At 40.8% G+C, this 24,615-nt stretch overlaps 1 protein-coding gene across 5 annotated transcripts in view; it reads left to right on the top strand.

Moving 5' to 3' along the window:
- Positions 1 to 24,615, top strand: part of sema6e (sema domain, transmembrane domain (TM), and cytoplasmic domain, (semaphorin) 6E) — a 133,504-nt gene that overhangs the window by 17,815 nt on the left and 91,074 nt on the right. Inside the window, exon 1 of one of the 5 annotated variants that reach the window (XM_056263946.1) lies at positions 23,173 to 23,387. The exons of the other annotated variants lie outside the window; for them this stretch is intronic. The gene's annotated coding sequence lies outside the window, so the exon portion shown is untranslated. Of the gene's footprint in view, positions 1 to 23,172; positions 23,388 to 24,615 lie in introns of those variants that run through there. 5 annotated transcript variants of the gene reach the window in all.

Below are 24,615 nucleotides of genomic sequence, written 5' to 3' on the forward strand. Positions count from 1 at the left end.
TATAAGAGCGTCCACAATTAACAAAAAGGAAAGTTTTCTTAGAAAATGTTTTTAGAAATGCACACTACTGTCCAAAAAATAGTGGTCAATAAGAGTTTTTTTTTTTTTTTGCAAAACATTAATACATTTATAATGTTATTTTAAATTGTAATAATATTTCACAATATTACAGTTTTTTTGTATTTACGATCAAATAAATGCCTTGGTGAGCATAAGAGACTTTGGCAAAGGAGTTGCATAACATGCGGGTGGCAGAAATAACCTAGGTATTTTGGTACCACAAACTTTTGAAATATTCAAAAGCCTTAGCAAAAGGTTTTGGTCAGCGTTTCATAGCCACTAAGTAGTCTGCTTTTGGCCTCATATCTGTTTGAGTAGATGTACAGTGCGGACCCGAGACGCTACAGAGTTGTTGATGTGAAGCATTTTTGCTGTACGGTAATGGTGGAAAAATTGCCTGCGGCGATTGCACAATACTCGAGCCTGTGTGAAAGAGCAGCGGTGATCTCACCTGCCCTGAGGCTCCTGCTCTGGGCATTGAGCACATTGTGTTTCCTGCAAGGCCACGTGTGCAGCCCTGTGTCTACTGTCGATCTGCCCTTGACTCTGAGGAGCAGCCGGCAGACAGACGGAACACGGTAATCAATAACTTCCATTTAGCGGTGAGCGAACGATGTTCACACGTCCATCAGAGAGAAATGGGAGTGAACGACGGAGTGAGACTGACTTGCCATCACAGATTGACAGCGTAGCATTATGTCCATTTCACAGCATAACTGCAACGTTAGGCCCATGTTATGCTTTTATGCAAACACTGTTTATGCAATGTTTTACAGAAAATATAATCATTTCTGGGGTTTTTTTTTATGACGGCCATATGAGGATGCATTGTATTGATACAAGTTGGTTATCAGCTAACATTACCGTTTTTTTTAAAGGGGTCATATAATGCCATTTTTGTACAAGCTAATATGATTCTTTAGGGTCTAAATTAAAAGTTTGTAATATACTTTAATTAAAAATTCTCATTAGTATTGTAAGAAAACAGTTATTTTACCTGGTCAAAAACAGCTCTGTTTTCAGCACGCCGTTTCAGTGCATATGACTTTAAATGATAATGAGCTTTGCTCACCCCGCCTCTCTGTTCTGCGCATACACCGTTTGTAACACAATAACACAATACCATAACGCGTTGTTCATTATAAACGTGGGATTATGAATTATATTGAGAACGTTGTACATAGAAAACATGCTGTAATGTATCCTGAGTGTAAACCGAGTGTAAACCATCGTGAAGCGTGCAGCTGGCGATTTGCAAAGATTAATATAAATATTAATATAAAGATTAATAAAACGTTACACTCACTTTAGTTCTTCTGAAGGTTCAGCAGGAAGACGAATAGGTTCCGATCCTTTATTCAGGTGCAGCTTCTCAGCAAAACCAGCTTTACACTGATCCTCGTTTATAAAGCAGTCCACTGAGAAATGATTCGGCAAACATGAGAGCATTGACGTTGCTCGTGGGGAATATTCCCTTCAAAAACAAACTCAGCCACTGCGTCTTCGGCGGTTCGGATTTAGGAACATTAAAATGACTGCTGTGTTCGTTATTGCACCCAAGAACAGAACACCACAATCGCTTAGATGCCATTCTGCTCATAGACAGTGCTCCAGCATATCAACAATGACCGCGCCGATCCGCGCGGACTATGATTGACAGGACGAGCGAGGGCGGGTCTGTGTTGAATCACTGCTGTCAATCAACAATCGTGGGAGGGGCGTCCGTTTTATTGACGTCACAAAAACGAACGGCTCAATTTGAGGCAGGGGAAAACATATAAGGAGATTAAAACAAAAACACTGGATGGATTTTTATCATTATATGATGGTTGTGCACAGGCACTGCCAACACACATTTCAGTACAATCAACTTGTAAAAGTGCATGTACCATTATATGACCCCTTTAAACAGTATAACTCTAATAACACTAATAACTAAATAACACTGTTAAATGTAATCTTTAGCAAATCTCAAAATTCATTTTTCATATTGCACATCGTAATGTTGTGATGCCTAAATACACGTTTAGCATTTAAAATAGTTAATAATGTATTTATTGCTTAATTTTTTGGTAAAAAATTATTTTTTAGGCTAAATACAATAGAAATGTAATTAAAAAAATAAATAAATAGCAAATAATTATCGGCTTATCAGTATTGAGCAGAGTTTTAATACTTGTATCTATAATTGGTGTCAAAATAAGCACAGGTTTTGTGTGCTGTGCAAAACAGGACTTTAAAGCACTGTGTTATACGATGAACTTTGCATGGCACTATTTCAATGGCGTTTTAATGACAGGGTTTATGGTGTTTTAAAAGCAGTGCTTTAGGGGACTTGGCCGCTGAGTTTATGATTTTGCCAGACAGCAGTTTGACCTGTAGAGTTTTATTCTCCTCAAACACACACACTCTCTCAGAGGAGCTGGAAAATGCTAGAGGAGGTCATGGTTGTGTTCCATTTGTTCTGTGTACAGAGGAAGATAGTGAGAGAGTGTCTTCTGTTGACATTGAAGCTAATCAGAATGCCAGGTTCGATAAGTCTTCATCCCTTTCACTCCTCACTCTACCTGGCATTAATATGCGTTTCATATCGAATAGTATCTAAATATTCTCTATCTTGCATTCCAATGTGTCTCCAGTGTGGTCGGGTAGAGATAGAGATACGATCACTGTTACCCGAGCAAAATACTGACAGATAATTCAGAAAGCTTTCCATCTTTCCGATGTTCTCCTACTTTAGAAACATTGCAACAGTAAAGGATGCTAATAGGAATCAAAAGTGAAGAAAAGAGCGGAAAATAATTTTTTTTTACAGTGTCCCTGTAAGAAATAGACCAGGAGAGAGACGTGACAGGATTTGGGGAGAGAAAAAAGAGATTCCTGCATAGTCCAGTGGAATAATTCATTGGATGTTCATTAAATCAGGTGACCAGATCGAAGCATTTCTTTTTCACGTTATGAGAGCAGAATAAAAAGAAAAAAGGCAAGAACTTACAACACAATGCTTTGGCAGCAGATAAAAATAGATCATAACTAAAAACTATATGGAATAACTTAGTTATTCAACTAGTCAACTTATGTTGACTTCTCAGCAAAAATGCTTTAGCGCAGGGCTATTCAATTAGCTTCATTCGAGGGCCGGATTATTAAATCGAAAAGTTGAGGTGGGCCGGTGGGTTTAGCTTATTTATTAAAACATAACAGTATCAATAATAAGCTAAAGTAAACAAAAAAAAGTATTGCATTTACTTGGAAATGTGGTACCCAACAGTATGCAGACCATAATAAATAACTTATTTACAGCTATGTACAAATATATGAATTATACAATATCATAGCTATTGGTAAGAATTATTTTATTAATAATTATTAAAGGCTTAAATTAAAATATCCTGACAGTGAGACTTCGTAACCATAGGTAAAACCATGCATGGCTCACTCACTACCACTGTATAAAAAATGCCTAAACAGGTAAAAACTATACACACAATGAATTATATATTCCTCTACCCCCCTAATAAATCTAATGCAATATAAATTACTATAACATAGTATTCAATATAAATATTCCACATTTCTGCCCAAACCATGGTAAATTATTACATTCATGGTAAATGTTTGTAAGGGTGGTGATTAGGGGATTTATAGTCTTCTAACTTTGTTCATGTTTCTGCTATTTACCTCATCAGTAGTGTTGGGAATGTTAAGGCTGTTTCATCCGATTTAAAACTAGTTAAAATCAGTGAGTGATTTGTGGTTTGTAACAGAGAGAAGTGTCCGATTGAAACGCTTCTCACTGGATGTCGCAACGCTGTTTATAATAATAGTGTCCGGGACCGGGAGTAAACGCAACTCCTTTAAGCTTGCGTTCCGTTATCCACTGGGCCGTGCTGCCTAGTTCAAAGTAAACTAGTGAAACAACTGAAACCAGCGCTATTTTGTTCTCTATTTGTTGTTACTGACCGAGAAACCGCTTCAGATGATTCAGTGACAGAACGGTCCGAACGAATCCGAATTGTTTCAGACCGTTATGCAAGCACGTTTGGCCAATTCATGGAAAGGAAATAATCGAACCAACGAATGATTAATATCGCTGGTTCAGTCCACAGAAATACGGGACACACATAATAACTGCTGAAATATTCGGACTGAAAACGTTTCTCTCAGGTCAGTCGGAGCGCTCATGGTACACAGTCTACACACACAGTGCAGTGCGTATAGCCGTCCAGCTGCAGGCGCCACTGCGGCCACGCGCATATCTAACCAAATTTAGCCGCACCACCAGAAAAGAGGAGGAGGGAGGTTAGGGTGCCCTCGGGCCGTATGGAGATGATTGGCGGGCCGCCAATTGAATAGCCTGCTTTAGCGTTTACATATTTGTTGACTCTGGTTAGAATCCATCTTTGACCAAACCTCCTCCAAATGTGGTTTTAGTGATTCAGTGGGATCGGTGACTAGCTTTTAATAGAGGGGTTTCACCAACGTCACGTTCTGGGCGGTAACCCGGATGCGCGGCCATTATGGAGGCACTCGGATGTAAACAACAGCATGGATTGCACTGTTCATGTACTACTGAACACATTGTTACACTAATAAACCACGGAAAAAACACGTGGTAGGTGCGAAATCATATAGAGAAGGACTTGGGAAGCAGGACAGAGCGAAACATTTTGACAAACTAAAGTTAATATGTTTTATGTGGTCACATTATGTGGTAGCTGCTAAAGATCCGAACGAGTTAGCTTCTCTAGCACGTAACATTACTGCAATTCTTCCATCTATTTATTATCCCGAAATAAGATACGTTCAGATTGTCAGTCCAAAAAAGCACATGAAATTCGTTTCAAGTTACATCCATATGTGGTTTGAAATCCTATTCAAATCACATATCAGGACATCAGCCTCAGTCTGAACGCTCGGATTTCACGTGGTATGTCTTAAAATGCAAACGTAATTTATAGAAAACATGCTGAAAGTCACTGCCGAAACAATGCTGTGTTGTTGCAAAGTGCCGGACGAGCAGAAAAATATTATTTCTGAAACCGGCGCAGACGAGCGTGGGAAATAAGCAGTAGCTAACGTTATATGCCAGCCTCCTACAGTTCTGCCGTAGTAGTCCAGCGCGTCGGCTATACACATTTCCATGTTGTAACATTTAAAAAAGACAACATCTAACATTATATTGCAAATGCAACCCCTCCATCAACGCAAAGTCATTGCCATATTACCAAATAACATGCATGGACACACACGTCGGATCTGAACAGTTGCGATACACAGTGTGGACATCATTTTAGATCAGATTCCAATTTGATACAAAGATAATCGGATTTGGACTGACAGTGTGAATGTAGCCATAGTTAACATTAACTGCGTCGACATTTTAGCCATAGTCAACGCTTCATTTACATGTGTCTGATGCTGTACCTCTCTCAACCACAAACGCCTTCTTTCATCAGTTTTTTGCACTCTTCTCTTTAACTTTTGACAGTCTATAGCACTCGACATGTTTTTTCCCGATGTGACCGATTGGTACAGACAAAAACTCGACCATTTTTCAGCAGCAATAATCAGCCAAATTTGCGAGTCCATTCAGTTCAGTGGCATTATTCACGTTCTGTGCCTCCAAAATGGCCGACTTCCGGATTGATGACGCGTCGTGAAACCCCTCTATATGATCAAATGCATTCTGACTGAGATTCAATGATCAAAAACAAAAAAGTGTCAAGCTCTCTCTCAGAGGGGGTGAGGAGGATATTTAGAAGGTGTAAACGTCTGAATCTGCTGTGCTGTCTCTCACAACTTTCCTCACTTTGCTGTGTAAAAGCCAGCTAATGTCATTGTGCTTCAGGCGTCAGTAAACTGTCAGCTGTTTGGGCTACTTAGAGATAGCAGCGCGTGTGTTCCCACAACCCTAGAGCGCCTTAGATCTTGGGAAAAATGCAGAGGGTAAACAAAAGCTAGCGTGTGATTGGGTGTTTTCTTTTTGTCCCTAGGGTTTTCTGAAAAATCACAGCGATGATGGGACATGCACGCTAGGGCTATTTTCGGCATTAATGTTTTTAGTGGCTGGGGCCAGACATGGAACTACCCAGGTCTAGTGTAAATATGGCCCTTCAACTGGCCATTGTCACCTCCAAAAGCTCTTAAAACAATTACTTTTAATCTTAAAGTCCTGGCACAAGGGTTAGCCAATAGATTGAGCCAGAGTGCACTCATGGCGACTCTGAGGATGACATGTTCTCATGTCCTGATTTCATCCTCTCTCCAGTGTAATTTCCTCACACTTACCTTATTTATCCAATAAAAAGTCACAACATATTTTTTTTTACAAAATTTGTTAGCATTTTCCTGAATTAGATTCCAGAGCTTGCAAAAGAGTGGGGGGATTTTATATACCGGTGTATATATATATATATATATATATATATACACACACATACATGTATAGATATATCACATTTATATGTTTTTTTTATTATATTTTATTATTTTTATATTAAAACGTGTAAACCCAAGTAGACCTTGATACCGTAAAAAGGGATGAGAGACAAAAAATTATAGCAATAATGACTAACAAATCAAAAACCAATCATTAAAGCTGCCGTCGGCAACATTTTTTTGATCATATTCAGTGAAATCGACACTATAATCCGACAGAACAACATAAATAAAGTGGTTTTAGAAAAAAACCCAAGCTTCTAACTCCTCCTGGAGCGTGTTATTTGTTTTGTAAAAATCCACAGCTCCCGGATCATCGGGTCCAATCAGCGCAGGGGGGTGTGAGATCTGACTGTCAATCACAGGTCTGGCACACGCCACCCCTCGCGCACGTTACAATCACATGCACACGCCGGAAGTTTGCGCACAACGAAGAGTGATGGCGGATGTATCTCGCTTTCAAAACACTAACAAATCAAGTAAGCTCATTTAGAGTATCAATGACGTTAGCAATTGCAATCTATCGGTAGATTAGCCAGGGCAGCATACCTCCAAATACTCCATGGTGTTGATGGATGCTGATGAGATGGGCGCGTTCACAGAAAACCTGGTGCACACGCACTGACGAGCACGAACTCGGTGGGAGGGTATCCGTTGATAGTGGGGGAGGGGCATGAGAGTTGTAAACATTCAAAATTTTGCCCAAGTCCACTCAATCTGCCAGACTTACCGACTGCGGCTTTAACAAACATTAACAATGTAAAGGGGCTGTCACATTGACAATTTTTCTGCAATATTTCACAATCTAGTCATTTCAATAGGAATCCATGTAATTTGGAACTTTGTGAAAGATTTCTGTGCCATAGATATCACATCGGGTTCAGTTGGTCATTTGAATTCGCACCCTTGACCAATAGACAGCTGTTTGGTTTGAAAATGACTTATGTGCGAGTTGTGCTTTATACATCACTACACTATTGACTTTTGCCGAAACTTTGCTAATGTGACTAGCATTTTTTTTTCAACTTCATAATATTATGTATGTAGTTATGTACTAATCATACAGATTATGAATGTTAGGAATAACCAGAATGTTTTAGATGAATATCAGTTGCCAATCATGTTTGAAAACGATGAATATTCATACGAGCCATTGAATATTTAACATGCAAGGTTAAGTACTGTTATAGCCCTTGGCTAGTCCAATTGGACGCGAGACTGAATGTTCTCTTATCTCCCTGTGTTTTTGGATCTTTCCGCATGTGTTGCGAAACCTGCTTATGCTTTATATTAGTTAAGCTAGTCCAAACCCAAGCGAGGGGCTGTCAGTGCTGTTCAAGCGGCTGTTTTACACCAGCCGTCTCTTCTGGAACTAAATACAAGTGATCAAAAACTCTGGCCTGGCACCACCACCCACACACTCTCCCCTCATATTCAGCCCTCATTAACGCCACATAAATAACTAATGAAGGATCAATGAGAAGGGACATCACTGGAATGCTGGATGGAGCCCACTTAAATTTCGAGCTTTGTAATTCTCTCTCACTCTGTTACAGACTCCCTCTGTCTCTCCGCACCTCCTTTTTTTTCTCTTTAGTCTTAATTGAATGTCTCATAATGCAAATTGCTCATCATTTATGGATGGGCCATGATGGAGTCCTCTTTTTCTCCCCCATCCCAGATGCGGCCCGCTCAACAAAGCGGCGGGACCGTGAGTGAAGTCTTTTCTTGCCGGCTCTTACACTGCAGATGATGTTTAGTTCGTTCGGTAGCTTTCCTAGGTGTGTTCTTACCTGTCAGGTTTGCTGGAGGGCCCGGCACCATCTCCCCTCGCTCCTCACCTTGGCATCTGTCTTCTCCGAGCCTCTGAAGTCTCTAATTGACTTTTTAACCGCGTATGGAGTAATTGGGTTTTAATTACCATTTTACATTCTGTTTTGATATTTAAATCAGTCTTGTCATCTGAGAGAAAAGCAAGTCACTCTCCGTTCTCCCCACCATCGCTGTGCCATATCGCCGATTACGCAGGCGCTCGAGGCATTCACTGACAAGGTCTCATAGACAAAGGCCTGCTAATGGCATCCTCACTTATTCACAGTAAATACTAATTATCTCCCATCAACTGCGCACTTCACCGACTCGCTCAAACAGCTGTGAAGATGTTTTGTGGAGGTGTTTCATTTTTGTCCTTTTCATCACCACGCTTTTACTCCGAAGAAGGCCGATAAGATGAAGATGTGCGAAAGAACACACGCGAAGGTCTGTGGGATGTTTCAACAGATGTCTGAAGATTTTCCAAAGTGCACTGTAGCTCCTCACGTAATGAAATTTCTGGGCCCCAGTTGGAATAAGTAGTCATCTGTACGCTCTCCAGAGAAGATGCAGATGTGAAATTAGAATTTGTCATTGGTTTGTGTGGTGCGGCCTCTCAGTGGCTCATTCACACAGTCAGTGTTTATGTATCTCCGAACAGTTGTGACTCTGTCCTGTTCGTACAACAGCTTATAGAAATGGATGAGTAATGTTTTATATCATGTTCCACTGAAACGGTTCATGAATATAAATTTCATCATAGCTGTGTAATTTTCAGCCTGTTGCATATTTGTTTTTGTGAAGAAAAAAAAATTGTAATGAATATTTTATAAACAAAACTTACCAAATATTATTAGCAAATATTAAAGTGCATACATAAATATGTTTATATATATATTTTTTAATATAGGATTCTTTTGTAATTAAAATATGAAAGATTGCAATTTCGATCAAAATTCATTGAGGGAATCACTTTGGTTGTCACTCTTCTTTTTAACTGAACTGCGTATGAATGTAAGAGATTGCAGACATTCCCCGTTGCTGGCAGATGTCTGAAGATTATCGTTCTCGTTCCTCACCACATAATCTCAGATAATCAGAGTTCTGTGTCATAGTTTGTGAGATTTGTTGCCGTGTAACTGTGATCTTGGATGAAGTTTAATCTCAGTGTGTCTTCAGATTTTTGTTTGTCATACCTGTGTCTTTGAGATGTCTAAAGATGATCATCAGCTTGTAATGTCATATACCCTGGAGTTTGAAGTTTTCTCTTTCACAATCGTATGCATGCAACACTGACTGTCTGGTCCACATTATGCACACAGAACTAAAAAGCACATTTAAAATTGTATTTATTTGAGGCACTTAATGGTAAGTAAGCTAGATATCGACTATCAGAACTGGATATTCCACTGTTGTGTCTGTGAATAGTCTATTTATTACTTTGAATGGACAAAAAATCTTGTCTTGGGGATTTTTTTACTGTGTTTTCTGTACAGCTGTTTACAGACTGTTATTATTTGAATGAGTTTTTGCGTGCCGGTCTATTATAGTGGTGTCATGGATTTCAGATTTACCTGCACCTTAACAGCATATACAAACATAATGAACTGTGAATGGTCTCTACATGTCATTCAGACAATCTCTTTCTGGCTAAATGGATGATTTCTGTCCAAAATAAGTAGCAAAGTAGACATGTTTTGTGCAGTAGTGAAAAGCTTGACTAGTGCTGGGTTAAGTCAACACGACAAACCTCTCATTCCAAACCCGAAAGACTTTCGTTCATCTTCGGAACACAAATTAATATATTTTAATGAAATCTGAGAGATTTCTGTCCCTTTTCGTAAAACTAATCCAAAGAAATCGTAAAACTAATCCATATGAATCAAGCGGTTTAGTCCAAATTAGTCTGAAGGAACTGGGTTGCTTTATGTGATTAACAGATTGAATTTAGGCTTTTATTCACGTGTGAACATAAACATAAGATCAACCTACTTGCTTGACACGTGAGAACAAACCTCATTGGTCCTTGCACGCCAAGCATGTTTGAGCTTCTGTTTACCATATCTGATGTGTGCGTTGATGAATGTTTAAATAAAAGCCCAAATTAAATCTGTTCATCATATAAAGCGATCGTGTCTCTTCAGAAAACTTGGATTAAATCTCAATTCATATGGATTAGTTTTACGATCTTCCTACGATATTGCTCCTTAATGTACTTTGAGAAACTTTTAGATTAGCTTGACTATTGTTTAAAAAATTTAAATTAGTTTGGTAAGCCACAGTTTCAAAAGTAGCTTTCTTAACACTGGCGTAAACATACACACACTCTTGGGAGCAAGTTTCTCTTTCTCTTAAGTTCTCTGAACTTTTTGTGTGGACTGTGAATGTCTTTTCTCAGGGCTGTGTTGCGCACAGCTGCAGGTCTTTGCTTGAGGGAGGTGAGAAATGTCTTCCGGGATATAATTGGTGTGACAGAGGCCTGCAGTCATTCTGTACTTCCACCTATCCGCTGGCTGTTAGCTTGCATTAAAGATCCTGCGGTTTTTGTTGTAGCCTAGCACATCTGTGAGGACAAGCAGACTTCTTTACCTGTTTCCCTCCTGTGTGGCTGTTAAGACGGGTAACTTCACACAGACAGAAAGCAAATTTTGGTGGTCTTTAAGCGTTTTAAAGGCTTTGCGGTCAAAAATCGAACATATTGACATTGTCTCCTTTTAATTTAAAACCTTTTAAGCACAGCCTGTTTTCAAATGATTAGAAAATATCCACCGTTTGTGTGAATTTGAGCTTTTGCAATCGGGCCAAGATGCCGACAGAACAGCTGTATCCGTGGTAACCACTAAAGGTAGCGCGTGTTATGTGTGTGTTCTGCGTTAATGATATTGCATTTATCTGTGTCTCTGCCCTTTTGCAAAGAACGATAACGAGCCATTTGAAAGGCCAGAGTGCTCGTACGGCCCCCACTCTCCCGCTCGTACGCCTGCTTCGTATACCAATGTCGCCTCTTTCCATATTCCGCCTGTCTGTCTGCATATTCTGTGCTTTTTTTTAAAACCAGTTTTCTACATGCATACCTGTCTTTTACATTGTCATCGTCCTGTGTCATCTAAATAAATCTCTTTAGGGCTGGTATGTCAGTATGTAATGTGGTAGAAATGTGTTTTGCTTTGTTGTGTATTATACCACAGTACATGTATATTTTCATTTAGAGGTTTAGCAGACACTTTTATCCACAGTAGATGTGTTTGCATGGCATAACAAATCAGGATTGATTCATTGAAGGTGTACATGAGGAAACCAAGAGGAATGTAAAAAAAAGTCAAGGTTATGTTTTAGTGTGTGTGTGTAAATCGTCTCGGTTACGTATGTAACCCTAGTTCCCTGATAGGGAACGAGACGCTGCGTCAAACGCTGTGGGAACGCCCCTGCGTTGTGCGTCATGAAGCACGTATGGAATCAGCCCAATGGAGAGACGGAACGTCATAGGCGGGTGACGTCACCGACCAGGAAACTATAAAGCACCCCAAAAACACAAGTGCATCAGCTTCTGATAGGCCTGAAGGAACGCTTAACGGGAATGCCGGGAGTATGGCAGAACGACGCAGTGTCTCGTTCCCTATCAGGGAACTAGGGTTACATGCGTAACCGAGACGTTCCCTTTCAAGGGAACTTCGAGTTGCGTCAAACGCTGTGGGAACGTGAATACCCACGTCGCCATAGGAGCAAGTGACCGTCATGTGAGATCTAGCGCACAGCGGACGAGAGCACCTGCACGGTGAAGACCATCCAGTCGCATCACAAACCTCACTCAGGGAAACTCCTGACAATAAAGCTTTGGATGCAGCCATACTCCTAGTAGAGCGGGCTCGTACAGCCAAAGGTGAAGGCTGACCAGCCGACTCATAAGCACGTGAGATAGCCTCGACCACCCACTTGCTCATTCTCTATTCAGACGCAGGACACCCTTTCCTGGGTGGCCCGAAACATACAAATAAATGTTCTGATTTCCTCCACAGGGCAGCTCTGTGGACATAAGCGTCTAACGCCCTCACTGGGCAGAGCAAATTAAGTTTCTCCTGGTCTGACGACAGAAATGGAGGAGGACAGAAAGCCTGCAGAACTGTAGGTCTAACAACATTAGTAGGGACCTTAGGAACATAACCTGGCCTAGGGTATAGAAAAGCCTTAACCATACCAGGCGAAAATTCCAGGCACGAACTGTTGGCCTCAGCCTCAAAGTGCCACGAAGGAAACGAGTTATAAGCGGGTGTCTCCCAAGAAAAACTCCACTGAAAGGGACGTGGTAAGCAACCAGTGCCGCCACATACACCTTTAGTGTGGAGGGGGATAACCCTGTGGAGAAACGCTCCTGCAGGAATTCCAGCACTGCACCCACTGGGCAGTTAACTGGGTCCTACAGGTGTTCTCCATACCAAGAAGTGAAAAGTTTTCACTTCAAAGGCATATAGCTTCCTCGTGGATGGAGCTCTGGATTAAAGGATGATCTCAACAACCTCGGTTGAGAGACCGGAATCTAAGAGCTGGGCCCCCTCAGAGGCCAAGCCCACAGTTTCCATAACTCTGGGCGGGGGTGAAAAATCATGCCGCCCGCCTGAGAGAGTAGATCCCTCCTGACCGGGAGCTCCAAAGGAGAGCCGTCCAGGAGAGAAACCAGGTCCGCCAACCATACTCGGGCCGGCCAGAACGGGGCTACTAATAGTAGGCTGACCCCGTCCTGGCGAACCCTCTCCAGAACTCCTGGTAGCAGAGCAATCGGGGGAAAAGCGTACAGACGTGACCTCGGCCACGGCTGCACCATAGCGTCCAACCCCAAAATGACAATGCAGCCTCGGAAGAGAGATAGCTCGCAAGCGTCTCTTCTACCCGCGGCAAAGCGCCGTCTTTTCTTTTCAAAACCCTAGCCCCCGCTAAATCTGAATATGTGAATGATTGGGGGCTAAAATTATGTCAGAAGCCTGCTTCTTCCATAATCTCGACACCTCAGTATGGAGATCATGAAAAAAAACGGCAAGCACCGGCATGGAGGTTGCACACGGTAAGGGAGAAATCTTTCATCTAACTTAGATTTAATAACAGACTCCTGCCTATAGCCACTGGCCACTCAATGCTTAGTTTTGATACAGCTCGAGTGAGAACCTCCATGAGCTCTTCGCTTTCGGGAGTGTTAGGTGGCGAGTCCTCCACATCTCCCTCGTCAATACTGCTATTTTTATCTCCTAGTTTTTATGACTAACGTTAGATAGTTGCAGTACTGGTGCCTCAGCCCGGGCGGAAGAAACCGCAGAGCGTGCTTCCAAACCGGGCTGAGACACTGGATCTAACAGGTAAAGGCAGAGATAAGGCAGAGCCCGTCTCTAACCCCGCTGAAAGATCCATTTTGCGATCCCCACGATAAGTGTCGCCGCTCAGCCTCGGCAGAAGCGGGACTCGAACCGCGGGGAGCGCGCACCGAGCACTCTCCTCACAGAGCGCCCGGCTGGAGCGGAGCGTCCATAACAGACGCTCGCAATGCTCGCAGCCAGCCCCCTCGAGAGCTGACTGGGCATGCTGCACTCCCAAACAAACAACACAAAGAACGTGTGTATCCCTGCCCGTTAGGTAGCGCGAGCAGGGAGGAACACACTTCTTAAATGCCGTTTGCTCGCCATAGTCTCTCATACAAAATTGTTTGTGTGGTGTAAATGTGATAACTCCTGCCTAGCAAATACTAAAGACAGACACAGTGTTTACATTCAGACAGATTCACATATAGCGCGACTGAAGGCACAGAAGCTGATGCGCTTGTGTTTTTGGGGTGCTTTTGGGGTGCCTGGTCGATGACGTCACCCGCCTATGACGTTCCGTCTCTCCATTGGGCTGATTCCATACGTGCTTCATGACGCACAACGCAGGGGCGTTCCCACAGCGTTTGACGCAGCTCGAAGTTCCCTTGAAAGGGAAGTAAATATATGTATATAAAATAAAAATAAAGGATTTATATATTCAATAACAATATGGTAATGCCTATATGGGTGATTTTTATATTTCTGGTTGATTTAAACACAGGTAAAAATATGTACTCTCAGGGCCTAAAATTAACTCACCAAGCACCAAATGTGAGTAAAAAATTGTTGTTGGTGAGTATATGAAACGGTGTCAATCACCAGTTGGCCGGTAACATTTTTATGAATTCTAACATTGCAATTTTGTGAGAACATGATATTAGAATGAATATTAGACTGAATATTAACTGAATATTAGAATGATTTCTAAAGGATCATGTGACACTGAAGACTGGAGTAATGATGCTGAAAATTCAGGTTCCCTATCACAGCTATAAATTACATTTTTAAAATGTATTAAAATAGAAAACTTGTTTTAAATTGTAATTTTGTGTATACTGTAGATGTATATGTATATTCATATATATATACCTTAACCTCTAAACTTCTCGGTTTGTGTTCATTTTCAGATTTTGAGGAAAAGGAGATGAGGGAAAAGGCAGATATTTTCTTGTCCGCTCCTTTCTTTCTTTCTTTCTTTTTTTTTTTTGGATCAAATCCATCGAGTTTCTGCTCAATTGCACAGATTGTAATCTTATTCTGGCAGAAAGACCTGCTGGAAATGAAGCCATAGATCACACGGAGGGGAGCGGACTGGTAGAGGAAGAGAGAGAGAGAGAGAGAGAGAGAGAGAGAGAGAGAGAGAGAGAGAGAGAGAGAGAGAGGGAGAGAGAGGGACTGGTAGAGGAAGAGAGAGAGAGAGAGAGAGAGGGAGAGAGGGAGAGAGGGAGAGAGGGAGAGAGGGAGAGAGAGGGAGAGAGAGGGGAGAGAGAGGGAGAGAGGGAGAGAGGGAGAGAGAGAGAGAGAGAGAGAGAGAGAGAGAGAGAGGGAGAGGGAGAGGGAGAGGGAGAGGGAGAGGGAGAGGGAGGGGAGAGGGAGAGGGAGAGGGAGAGAAAGAAAGGGAGGGGGCTGGCAGAGTCGGAGAGGTGGATGGAGAGATTGAAGAGGGCAAGAAGGAATAATTGCATGAAAGCGAGCAGGGGGGAAGAGAGAAATAAATAAAAGGCTTTATCCATCACCTGGCCGAATCCATGTTACCCATGTTACCTTGTTACAGGAGATGACATTTAGACGGAGAGGATGTTCTCTCTTCACTGTCTGCCCGCATTAACATTCTGATTCTGCGGTATATGCAGCATGAAGTCTCTCCTACAACCCCATTCAGTCTCACAGAGACAGCTCTGTCTTTGACTCCCTCTCTCTTTCATTCTCGCTCGTTCTCTCTCCATCTCTGCGCTTTTGGCAGTGTTCAGAGAGGAAGCAGAGAGAAAAAGGGTGCGAGGAGACGGGGCTATCTCTGTTATGGAGAGCTCTTTAGTGTCTTTGTGCTCTGCATGTGTCCGGCCTTACCCTCACATGTACCCGCTTGTGTTTGGACTAGCATAAAACTGTCCGTTCAGCCCTGGCAGTCGTTGCCATGGAGACAGAATGGTGATGAACCCAGAGAGAGGCTGCAGGTAACCGAGAAAGAAACAGAAGGAGAGACAGACTTGAAACAGAGAGGGGGGTCTCACTGGAGGTAACCGTCTGCTTTGAGCAGGACCAGTTGAGAAGAGAGGTGGCAAAAGCAGAACTTAGTTTCTTCTTTCCATCTGTAGACAATTTGATGACATCACAATGGATATTTTAAATGAAATAGTGCTGCATCAATCAGTGCACTTTACTGCTTTATTGAATTCAATGAAACTAAAGCTTTAACATTAAATGGGGTAAGACTTTCATAGTAGATTGAATTTTTTTTTTTTTTAAGAATGAATATATGAAGAGTTCAGATGCAAAAGCCTCTAAGTGCCATCTGAAATTTTCTTCTAGAATGTTCATTTTTATCAAGCTAGTATATTTAAGTTCAGTAATTTCACTTAAATGACAATTAATAGGTAATTTTCATTGTCATATAAGTGAAATTATCAGAAGAAAATTTCAGATGGCACTGAGAGGCTTTTGCATCTGAACTCTTCATATATATATATATGTTCGGTGAAGAGTTATTTGTGCTTTATACTCAGAAACGAGCAGCTTTGCCTAAGACTAGGCTAGCCTAAAAGGCATTGAACATTAGTCAGTAGAATTTCACTTTAATGATACTGTAAATGCTGTGTTTCATTTACATGTGTTTGTCAGATTCTTTAACTCAAAGTGTCTTAGTGTATTCAAGTTATACGTCTTTCCAGTTTGTGCATTCCCTGGTAATCTAGCCCATGGTCTCGCTATTGCCATGCCGTGCTGAGTTAAGGTATTTTTTTTGTTTGTTTTGTTTTGTTTTGTTTTTAAAGACCAGATTGTGTGAATTGGGTCTGTTAAGTGTGCAGTATTTCTCTTGTTCGCTTCTATTTTCTCAGGGCAGTTGAGCAGCTGTGTTGTTCTATCTGCAGGTGTTCTTCTGTGCTGTGAGGTGCACAGGGTTAATGGACCTTTGTGTGACAATCATGCAGGAAAATGATCAACTGCTGCTAATCTGGAAGCTAATGAGTAGAATGACTTGTGATTTGAGTTGGAAGTCGCCATTAGACAGTGACATTGCGACTCCCTTTAAAGAAATAGTTCACCAAAAAATGAAAAGTGTCCTACTTACCCTCATTTTATTCCAAGACTTTTATTTTTTCCAAAAACAACATTGGACTCCACTGATTTTCATTGTATAGACAAATGTATTCTGTGATAAAGATAACTATATTCTGTAAGATATTTTTATTTATGTTTTAATTTTTTATCTCTACACTGAAAGTATATGGGGTCCAAAGTTGTTTTGGAAAAAATAAAGTCTTGGAACAAGGTGAGTAAATGACACATTTTTAAATTCTTGGTAAACTATCTCTTTACACACAGGTGGGTATTTAAGTTTTTTTTTTTTTTTTTTTTTGCTGAATAATAGCCAAGGAAAATTTTGGTGGCAGAAAAAGTGGAGCTCTGACAATGTGACAGATAACTATCAGAAACTAGGACAGTTCTCAGAGGGACAGTAGGGGACATGACAGCAGGGACAGGGACACATGATTAGGACCCCTCACCTCGGAGTTTGATTTGAGCCCCACACACACTAATAGACCTCCATTCCTTGAAGTGTCCTTCACTCTGAGTGGCTGCTGTTACATGGTGACCTGTTTGGCGGTGGAACAAAGACTCTCCTTCCTTTTCTCTCTGTCGTGTATTCATTGTTTCAAAGATAAAAGACGTTAATTTCATTCTTTGTGCCACAAATTCCTCTTCTCAGACATGCACATCTGCACCAGTTGCTTTTCTTAGTAACTGCTTTCAGACTGGACTCATTGATCGTCCTGATTCCACATCAGTCCTTCAGTCTCTGCATCTCCATGGATGTGTCCCCGCCGATCGTCCTCATCAGCCCAGCTCGACAGACCTCCTCAGGGGGGCCCTCGCAGGAAGCATCACCGGGCGAGTAGGAGTATTCATTAGATGCATCCATCCATTCCTCTCTTCCTCCACCTGTTCTCCCTAGGAAGCGCTAAGGTTAATTAGCACATTCGATTACATAGACGCCCTCGTTTTCCATTTCCCTCCTTCCCTCTCTCCTCCTCTGAACTCCTACACCTTTACCAACACTCTTGAAACTTGCTCTGTGGGCCAGTTTCCCAAACCTAGACTTGTCCTAATGGCTTTAAATTGTGACCAACCATTAGCAGTTTAGCATCTTGACAAATGGAGGGTGAGGGTTTGTTGAATAATCATGGAATTATACCGTAAACCAAACCTCATGGCTCTATAAAGAGCTTTGAATAAGGTAGACGGCATCCAAGTCAGAGCTTCTTCTAGAAATAACACCGCCGCTGCCATTTAGTCAAGCATTGAGCCATTAGCATGCCTGACCATGTGCAGCTATTTGTTTACTGTGATTCAGATAAAGATAACTGGTAAAACAAGCTCTCTGTGAGCTGTTTTTGTCTGAGAACCCTGCAGTACTTTCTCCAAGCTGCCATAGAAACACGCTTTGACATGTTGCATGCGCTTGTTTTTCTTGAGAAAGCTCATAACACATGCTAAAGCTGTGGCACTAGCGTTTGTGTGTGTGCTTGTTTCCTGGAATGTGACTGTCTAAATGATTAATTTAGATATTCAGATCTGTCAAGATTGTTAGCTCACCTTATGACTCACATTCAATCACTCATCAAGGTTATTGTAACAGGTCAGCATAAAATGTGTTTGCAAACAGCTCTGAGGGTGTGTTCATTTGCTGTCTGTTGCTGTACCCTTGTATGTTATAGGTGAAATGCTTTTTCATGCTATGCTTAGACCAGTAAGAATTTTTAATGCTGGCCTAGTTTCTGCTGGTTATTGCTGCAATCATGCTAGTCTAGCTGGTAGATTTTTATAGTCATGTTATCAGACTAGCTGGTAATGGTGGTTCTTAAAGATTATTTTGGGGAAAAAATGCTATTCCACTTGTAAAATTTGATTATTTTGATCATATGCAAAATTAAAACAATTCTTACAAATTCTTGTTTACACAGCTTTTTAGTGACTTTGATTCACTAAAGATTTGGCTCATAGGAGTAATTTGTTCTGTGATTGAGCTGTGAGAGTCATTTGTTTGGGAAACGAACTGCACTGGTTGCACTGTATGTGTTTGATTCACTAAAAAGAACCAGCTAATAAGAGTCATTCCTTCTGTCATTGAACTGCTCTGTGTGAATGCTTTTGATCATTAAAAATATGTTTTTACAGTATTTGTTTGGGAATTTACCTGCACTCGTTATACTCTGTGCTTTCGATTCACAAAAAAGAACTAGCTCACTAGAATTAAATGATTGATAATTAAATTTGATTCACAGAACCACTAAAGTATTTAATTCAGTGAATCAGACTATGCTTTTACTGTATGTTTTGACCTGTTCGACATTATCTGAATGGTGTGATTTTGGAGTCGGTGGGAATAAGTTTAAGTGTGTTGTTCTGAAAACTTGTTTAAAAATGCTCCACGCTAGTGTTTGATGGCACAGAAACCACACCTGATGTGTCTGTGTTGACGTCTTTAGCCTATTTTCTGCTCAACGTCCCTGCAGCTTTTCAGCAACAAAAGATGCCTTACAGCTGTACACAATGTTCCAACTTCAGTCTTCAAACATCTTTCATACAACTTCCTTCTGTTAGACGCGCACACAGATCCTTTCCATCCACACGACAAAGGGCAACCCGCCCAGGGCAGAACCTATTCATTATAACCTTATATGCAACCCATAATCCTCTGTTTTGTTGCCGCTGCATACAATGCGTGAGCCCCAGCGTGATGTGCGTCCACAGTTAAGCCCCTCTGGATACGATCTGTCCCGTCCCTCCTCCAAGCCAGTCTATGCGGGCCAGTAAATAACAGCAAGGTTAAACACCTCTTGCTCACCTCCTCACTGCGATGAGCGAAAATAGGGAGAGAGAGTTTTCCAAGGAAGGCTGGAGATGAGCCTTGGCGTGAATAAGGATGGATGGTGAAATGAGAGATGGGAATGATAAATCGTGCTTTGGAAGTGCCTCTCCTTTATGTAAAAGAGGTGCTTTCAGACCTGACACAGCCATAAATCAGACATGGACTTCTCGCTCTAATTTCATTACAATGGCAGGCGGAAAAGCGCACAAACACACACTCTTTCTCTCACACTCAATATGGGTTAAGCTGTCTTGGGGTCTGTGTTTAGGCCACAGGGGGTTCTGTAATATTCACCTGATGGGTTTGTTTTTCTCCTTCATAGTCTTTTAACAGCGGTGCTTCATCTGTCACACCTCTTTTCCACACAGTCTGTGAAGTGCAAAATCTGGTAACACTCTTTCTCATTTGGATTTTAAAGCAGTCATTTTAACCAGATTGTGCATGTTGTCTGAATGAAGCACTAATTATTTATTAACACTATTAAATGTTATCTTAAGCAAATCTCAAAGTGAATATCCATTTTCACACTGTACATTATATGTTGTGATGCCTAATATTGTGATGCTTGTGACATTTTAAATTTATTTATTTATTTTTGGGCTGTCAAATGATTAATCACGATTAATCACATCCAAAATAAATTTTTTTTTTACATAATATATGTGGGTGCACTGTGTATAATTATTTTGTATATATATAAATACACACACATGCATGTATATTTAAGAAAAAAATATTATTTATATATAAAATATTTATATTTATATATAATATAAATTATATATAAATCTATATACCGTATATACATGAAAATATTTCTTAAATATATACAAGCATGTGTGTGTATTTATATATATAAAATAATTATACACAGTGCACCCACATATATTATAATTTATAGCCCTAATTTATTTATTTTTCATTCAGGAAAAAATAGTGTAGTGTTTAAATATCATTCATTTATCGGTTTTCTGTAACATGCAATTAATTATTGACTTATTTGCTAGAAGTTTAATAATGGTGCATCCATACACGGGATAGTAACAAATGTATTTGCATACTGGTTTTCCTTTTTTTTTTTTTTTTTTTTTACCACCTGCAAAAATCATAAGTTAACGTGATAGCATAGCTCTCCTCAAACAAACAACTTAAAGGGCATATTGCAGGTTAGAGGACCCAATGAGTCAATGTATAGAAAAATAATGTAGGAACTAGATTTTCTTTAAAATATACTTATAAATACGCTACAGAAGCTTCTGGGGTCGTTTTTGTAAGAAAATTTTACTTCCACGTCTGAAAATGGGCGGGAGAGCGGTCGATTCAAACAACAGGAAAACAATCGCATGACATTTCGGACGCTGAGGAAATACTTACTCGTATGACGGACCACAGCCATACAATTATGAGCCTGCTATGCTGCCAAGAGAGCAGGACAGGCCAGGACTAATGGCAGACAGAACGGTCAGAGACACCATGAGTTGTCGAGTGAGGAGAACCAGTGGAGAACAGGACAGGTGTCTTGGTGAGAGAGACCGGTGTTAGCTTATAGATACACGTTCGCTAACGATATACACTGTGCTCACAATATTGTACAGATTATTACCATCGTATATCAGGCCAGCAGACATGAGTATTTTTAGGGTAGATTTATACTATTAAATGTATAAAAACTATACTTGAGTATATTTCTATTGTAGCCTACTAAAAACCCACCCAAGTACATTTTTAATACATATTTTTAACCTGGGTTATAACATAAACAGAAAATTAAAGATTTGAATATTTAAACAACCTGAGTAATTTTGTTTTTCAATTACAAGTTGCCTCTATTTAGGGCATGACTACCTATATCACACTATTTCATGCCAATGGTAGGCCTACAGTATTAGACGATCAATATGTTTGCTTCGGCATCCCATGTTGAACTCCATCATATCGGCGGGATGATAATCCTCCGATCTGAAGTGAACGCTACACACGACCGTGTTTTTCGAAGCCGATGTGGAAGAGAAATCCGTCTCTTCACCTGCACAAACTGCACCAGGCACGAAAGATATAGAGCACCGTCCCTTTTCTTGTTATGGAAACCTGTGGACTCGATGTCCTGACACTGCCTGACAGGCCTGAGTTTTTGCAACCTCCACAAACAATAATTTACCATGACGATTATAAATTAAAATAAAAAATCTACCGAAAACACACTGACTCACGGCCGCTCTCACTGAATGCCAGCCTACTCTGCACTGAGCCGAGGCTGAGGCTCCCTGACTTGACGTAAAATGACGCGATTTTGAAAAAAAAAGCCGTTTTTACCAGCAGTCCAAGAAACGCTCACTTTATCTACTAAATTAGTGCCCTTATGTCGTTTTAAAACATTTTAAATCCTGCATTAACTTTTCATATGGTATTTTCATACAAGGTTATATATTAATTTAGATTTTTTTTTACCTGCAATATGCTCTTTAATATAAGGTGTCGTGCAGAAGTTGAAAAACCTGTAACCCTAAGGATAACCAGTGGTAATATTGAAGCCTGCCTTTACTAGCTAACCCTTTTAGTCCAGTTATTCTGCAGTACATTATGGGTGTGAGACCTAGGTGTGGCGAAGTCGGACAAACTATGGTTTCAAAACAGGTTTGGGTTGATTTTGAGACTGAAGGGGTGTGTGTTTACTTGCGTGCAAGTTATGTTTGTCTTTCTTTTTCTCTGTCTGTAGCCTAAGTAAATGACTATCCACCTTCAGGTGGGAGATGCTCACGTACAGTTGCGCGTGTCCTCTCTGTGGGAGGCGCCGAGGGCTCCAGCTGTTTTGGCAGATAAGCTGTTGTTGACAAGCTCCTGGCTTCCCACCGTGCATCGGCGGAACAGAGCAACCACTGTCACCACACACTCTTGCAGTTAGCCAAAAACACACTCCCAGCGAGCCAACCTACACTATCATGGTAGACTGTCCACCCGCTCTAAAACTGTCCACACAGCACAACGTGCACGATTCGACCCCATAAGCCCCGGTTACTGTGGTTACCTAATTACCTCTTGGTCCCAGCACACTGGCCTGTACGGAACGTAAACAACTATTCAGCGGAAACTCGCTCACAGCTTTTCAGCATTAATGAAACGTACACACGCAATCCTGCGACAATAATGATTCATACACAAGTATCCCCACGGCCTTGAACATAATTGCATTAATGAAGCCCGGCGTTTCCTCTGTTATTTTCCTCGCTGATCCAGTGTCGGATGACTCAGACTGCCATGTTTGGCAAACGGTGAAAAGCTCTCCCAACCTGTCCGTCCATCAGGGCGTTCCACAACTGTCAGCTTTTAACTCAGTAATCACTGCCTGAATCAGCAGAGAATGTTTCTGTCAGATAGCACTGACCAAGCATCGCTGTCAGCTCAGGTAAGAGAGCTGCTGAAGCGTATCCACTGCCGAACGGGAGGCTTGGGACATGGTTGGTCTTCTTCCAGCTTATGAAACCTTCAGACTCAGTGAATTACACTTTTGAAGTGTCCTTAAACCAGATTGCAGATGCCGTGGGGTCAATGCTCGGACTGCAGATGGAAAAAATTGGAAATGATAAGAGATGGTGGTCACCCATCTGGACAGAAGAAATTGTGTTGAAGGTGAAACCGAGGTAAATGTTGGTGGGTGGGTGGTGAACCACGTTCACTTGATGGCAGTGTTATTTACATTGGATAAACAATTGTTTAGCAGGCTTGGTGATTCAGAAGATGTGTGCTTGACTAGTGGTGAATAAAAGAGGAACTATTCGTAACTTACACTTTATAATCACTTTCATTTATGACTCATTAACAAACATTATTGCATTTTTATGTATATTCAATTGGTTAGGAATGTCATGAAACTTTTGATTATATTTTCAAATGTGTATATTTAAAAAATGAGTGAATTTGAGCTGTTTAGCATTACAAAGTGTTGCATAGCCAGAATTTGACTGCTAACCAGGGTTATTAATGTTGACTAAAACTAAAACCATAAAAATTATATTACTTCAAATAAAAAAAAACTTAAACTTATTTTATTTCAGATAGTTTTCAGTCGTAAGCTTAATTTACATATAGTCGGAATCAGATTTAGAACCAGAAAACATACTTTATGTAGTTTAAAAAAAAGACTGGACTGTACTAGATTGTTTGACTTGTATTTAAAGTAATCACTAACAGTTTGTTCTATTTTTACATTAGTTAAGGGTTTGGCAAACTGCTTAGAACCAGATTAGAGCTTGCCAGATTGAGAAAGTTCTTGTTAGTCTGACACTAACCATTATATCATATAAACAGAAAAGGAAGTTGTTGTGCCTGTCCCTATTAGTCTTTACGCATAGCAAGCCCAGCTAACTCACTGTAAAGTCCCAAAAACAGGCAACGATCAGTTTCTCAACATAATATATATGTATAATCTCAAATCTCTCAATTTACTGAATGTTCAGGACGTTCTGTTCCAAGACTGGATTTATAAGATTAAACAAGGTTGACTGCGTCTTGTGTGTTTACGCATGCTAATTTAGCTCCATCGTGCTGCATTCATAGGCGTTTGCGTGTACAAATCTGTTGGCACGAAGATGTGTTTTTCTTTAGATGCTAGATGGAAAGAAGCAAAACTCTCATTTCAGGCATCACTCGCTCAGACCTAGCCTCCAATGTGTGCCATTCAGTTCATGTTTACACAGTCCACCTTATAAAAGAGCCCCTCACATGCCCTACTGCGACGCTTTGGATGTAATCGGACCATTTAAGATTCCTGTTTCTCTGAGTAGCAGTTGTTTTTGAAGAGGCTTATCATAACTGAGCTAATGAAGAGATTACGGCCCGTATAGACCAGGACGATGATCCGAAATGATC

This window comes from Rhinichthys klamathensis, unplaced genomic scaffold, assembly GCF_029890125.1.
Source record: "Rhinichthys klamathensis goyatoka isolate OS25496 unplaced genomic scaffold, OSU_Roscu_1.1 h1tg000211l_1, whole genome shotgun sequence".
Taxonomy (NCBI): domain Eukaryota; kingdom Metazoa; phylum Chordata; class Actinopteri; order Cypriniformes; family Leuciscidae; genus Rhinichthys; species Rhinichthys klamathensis.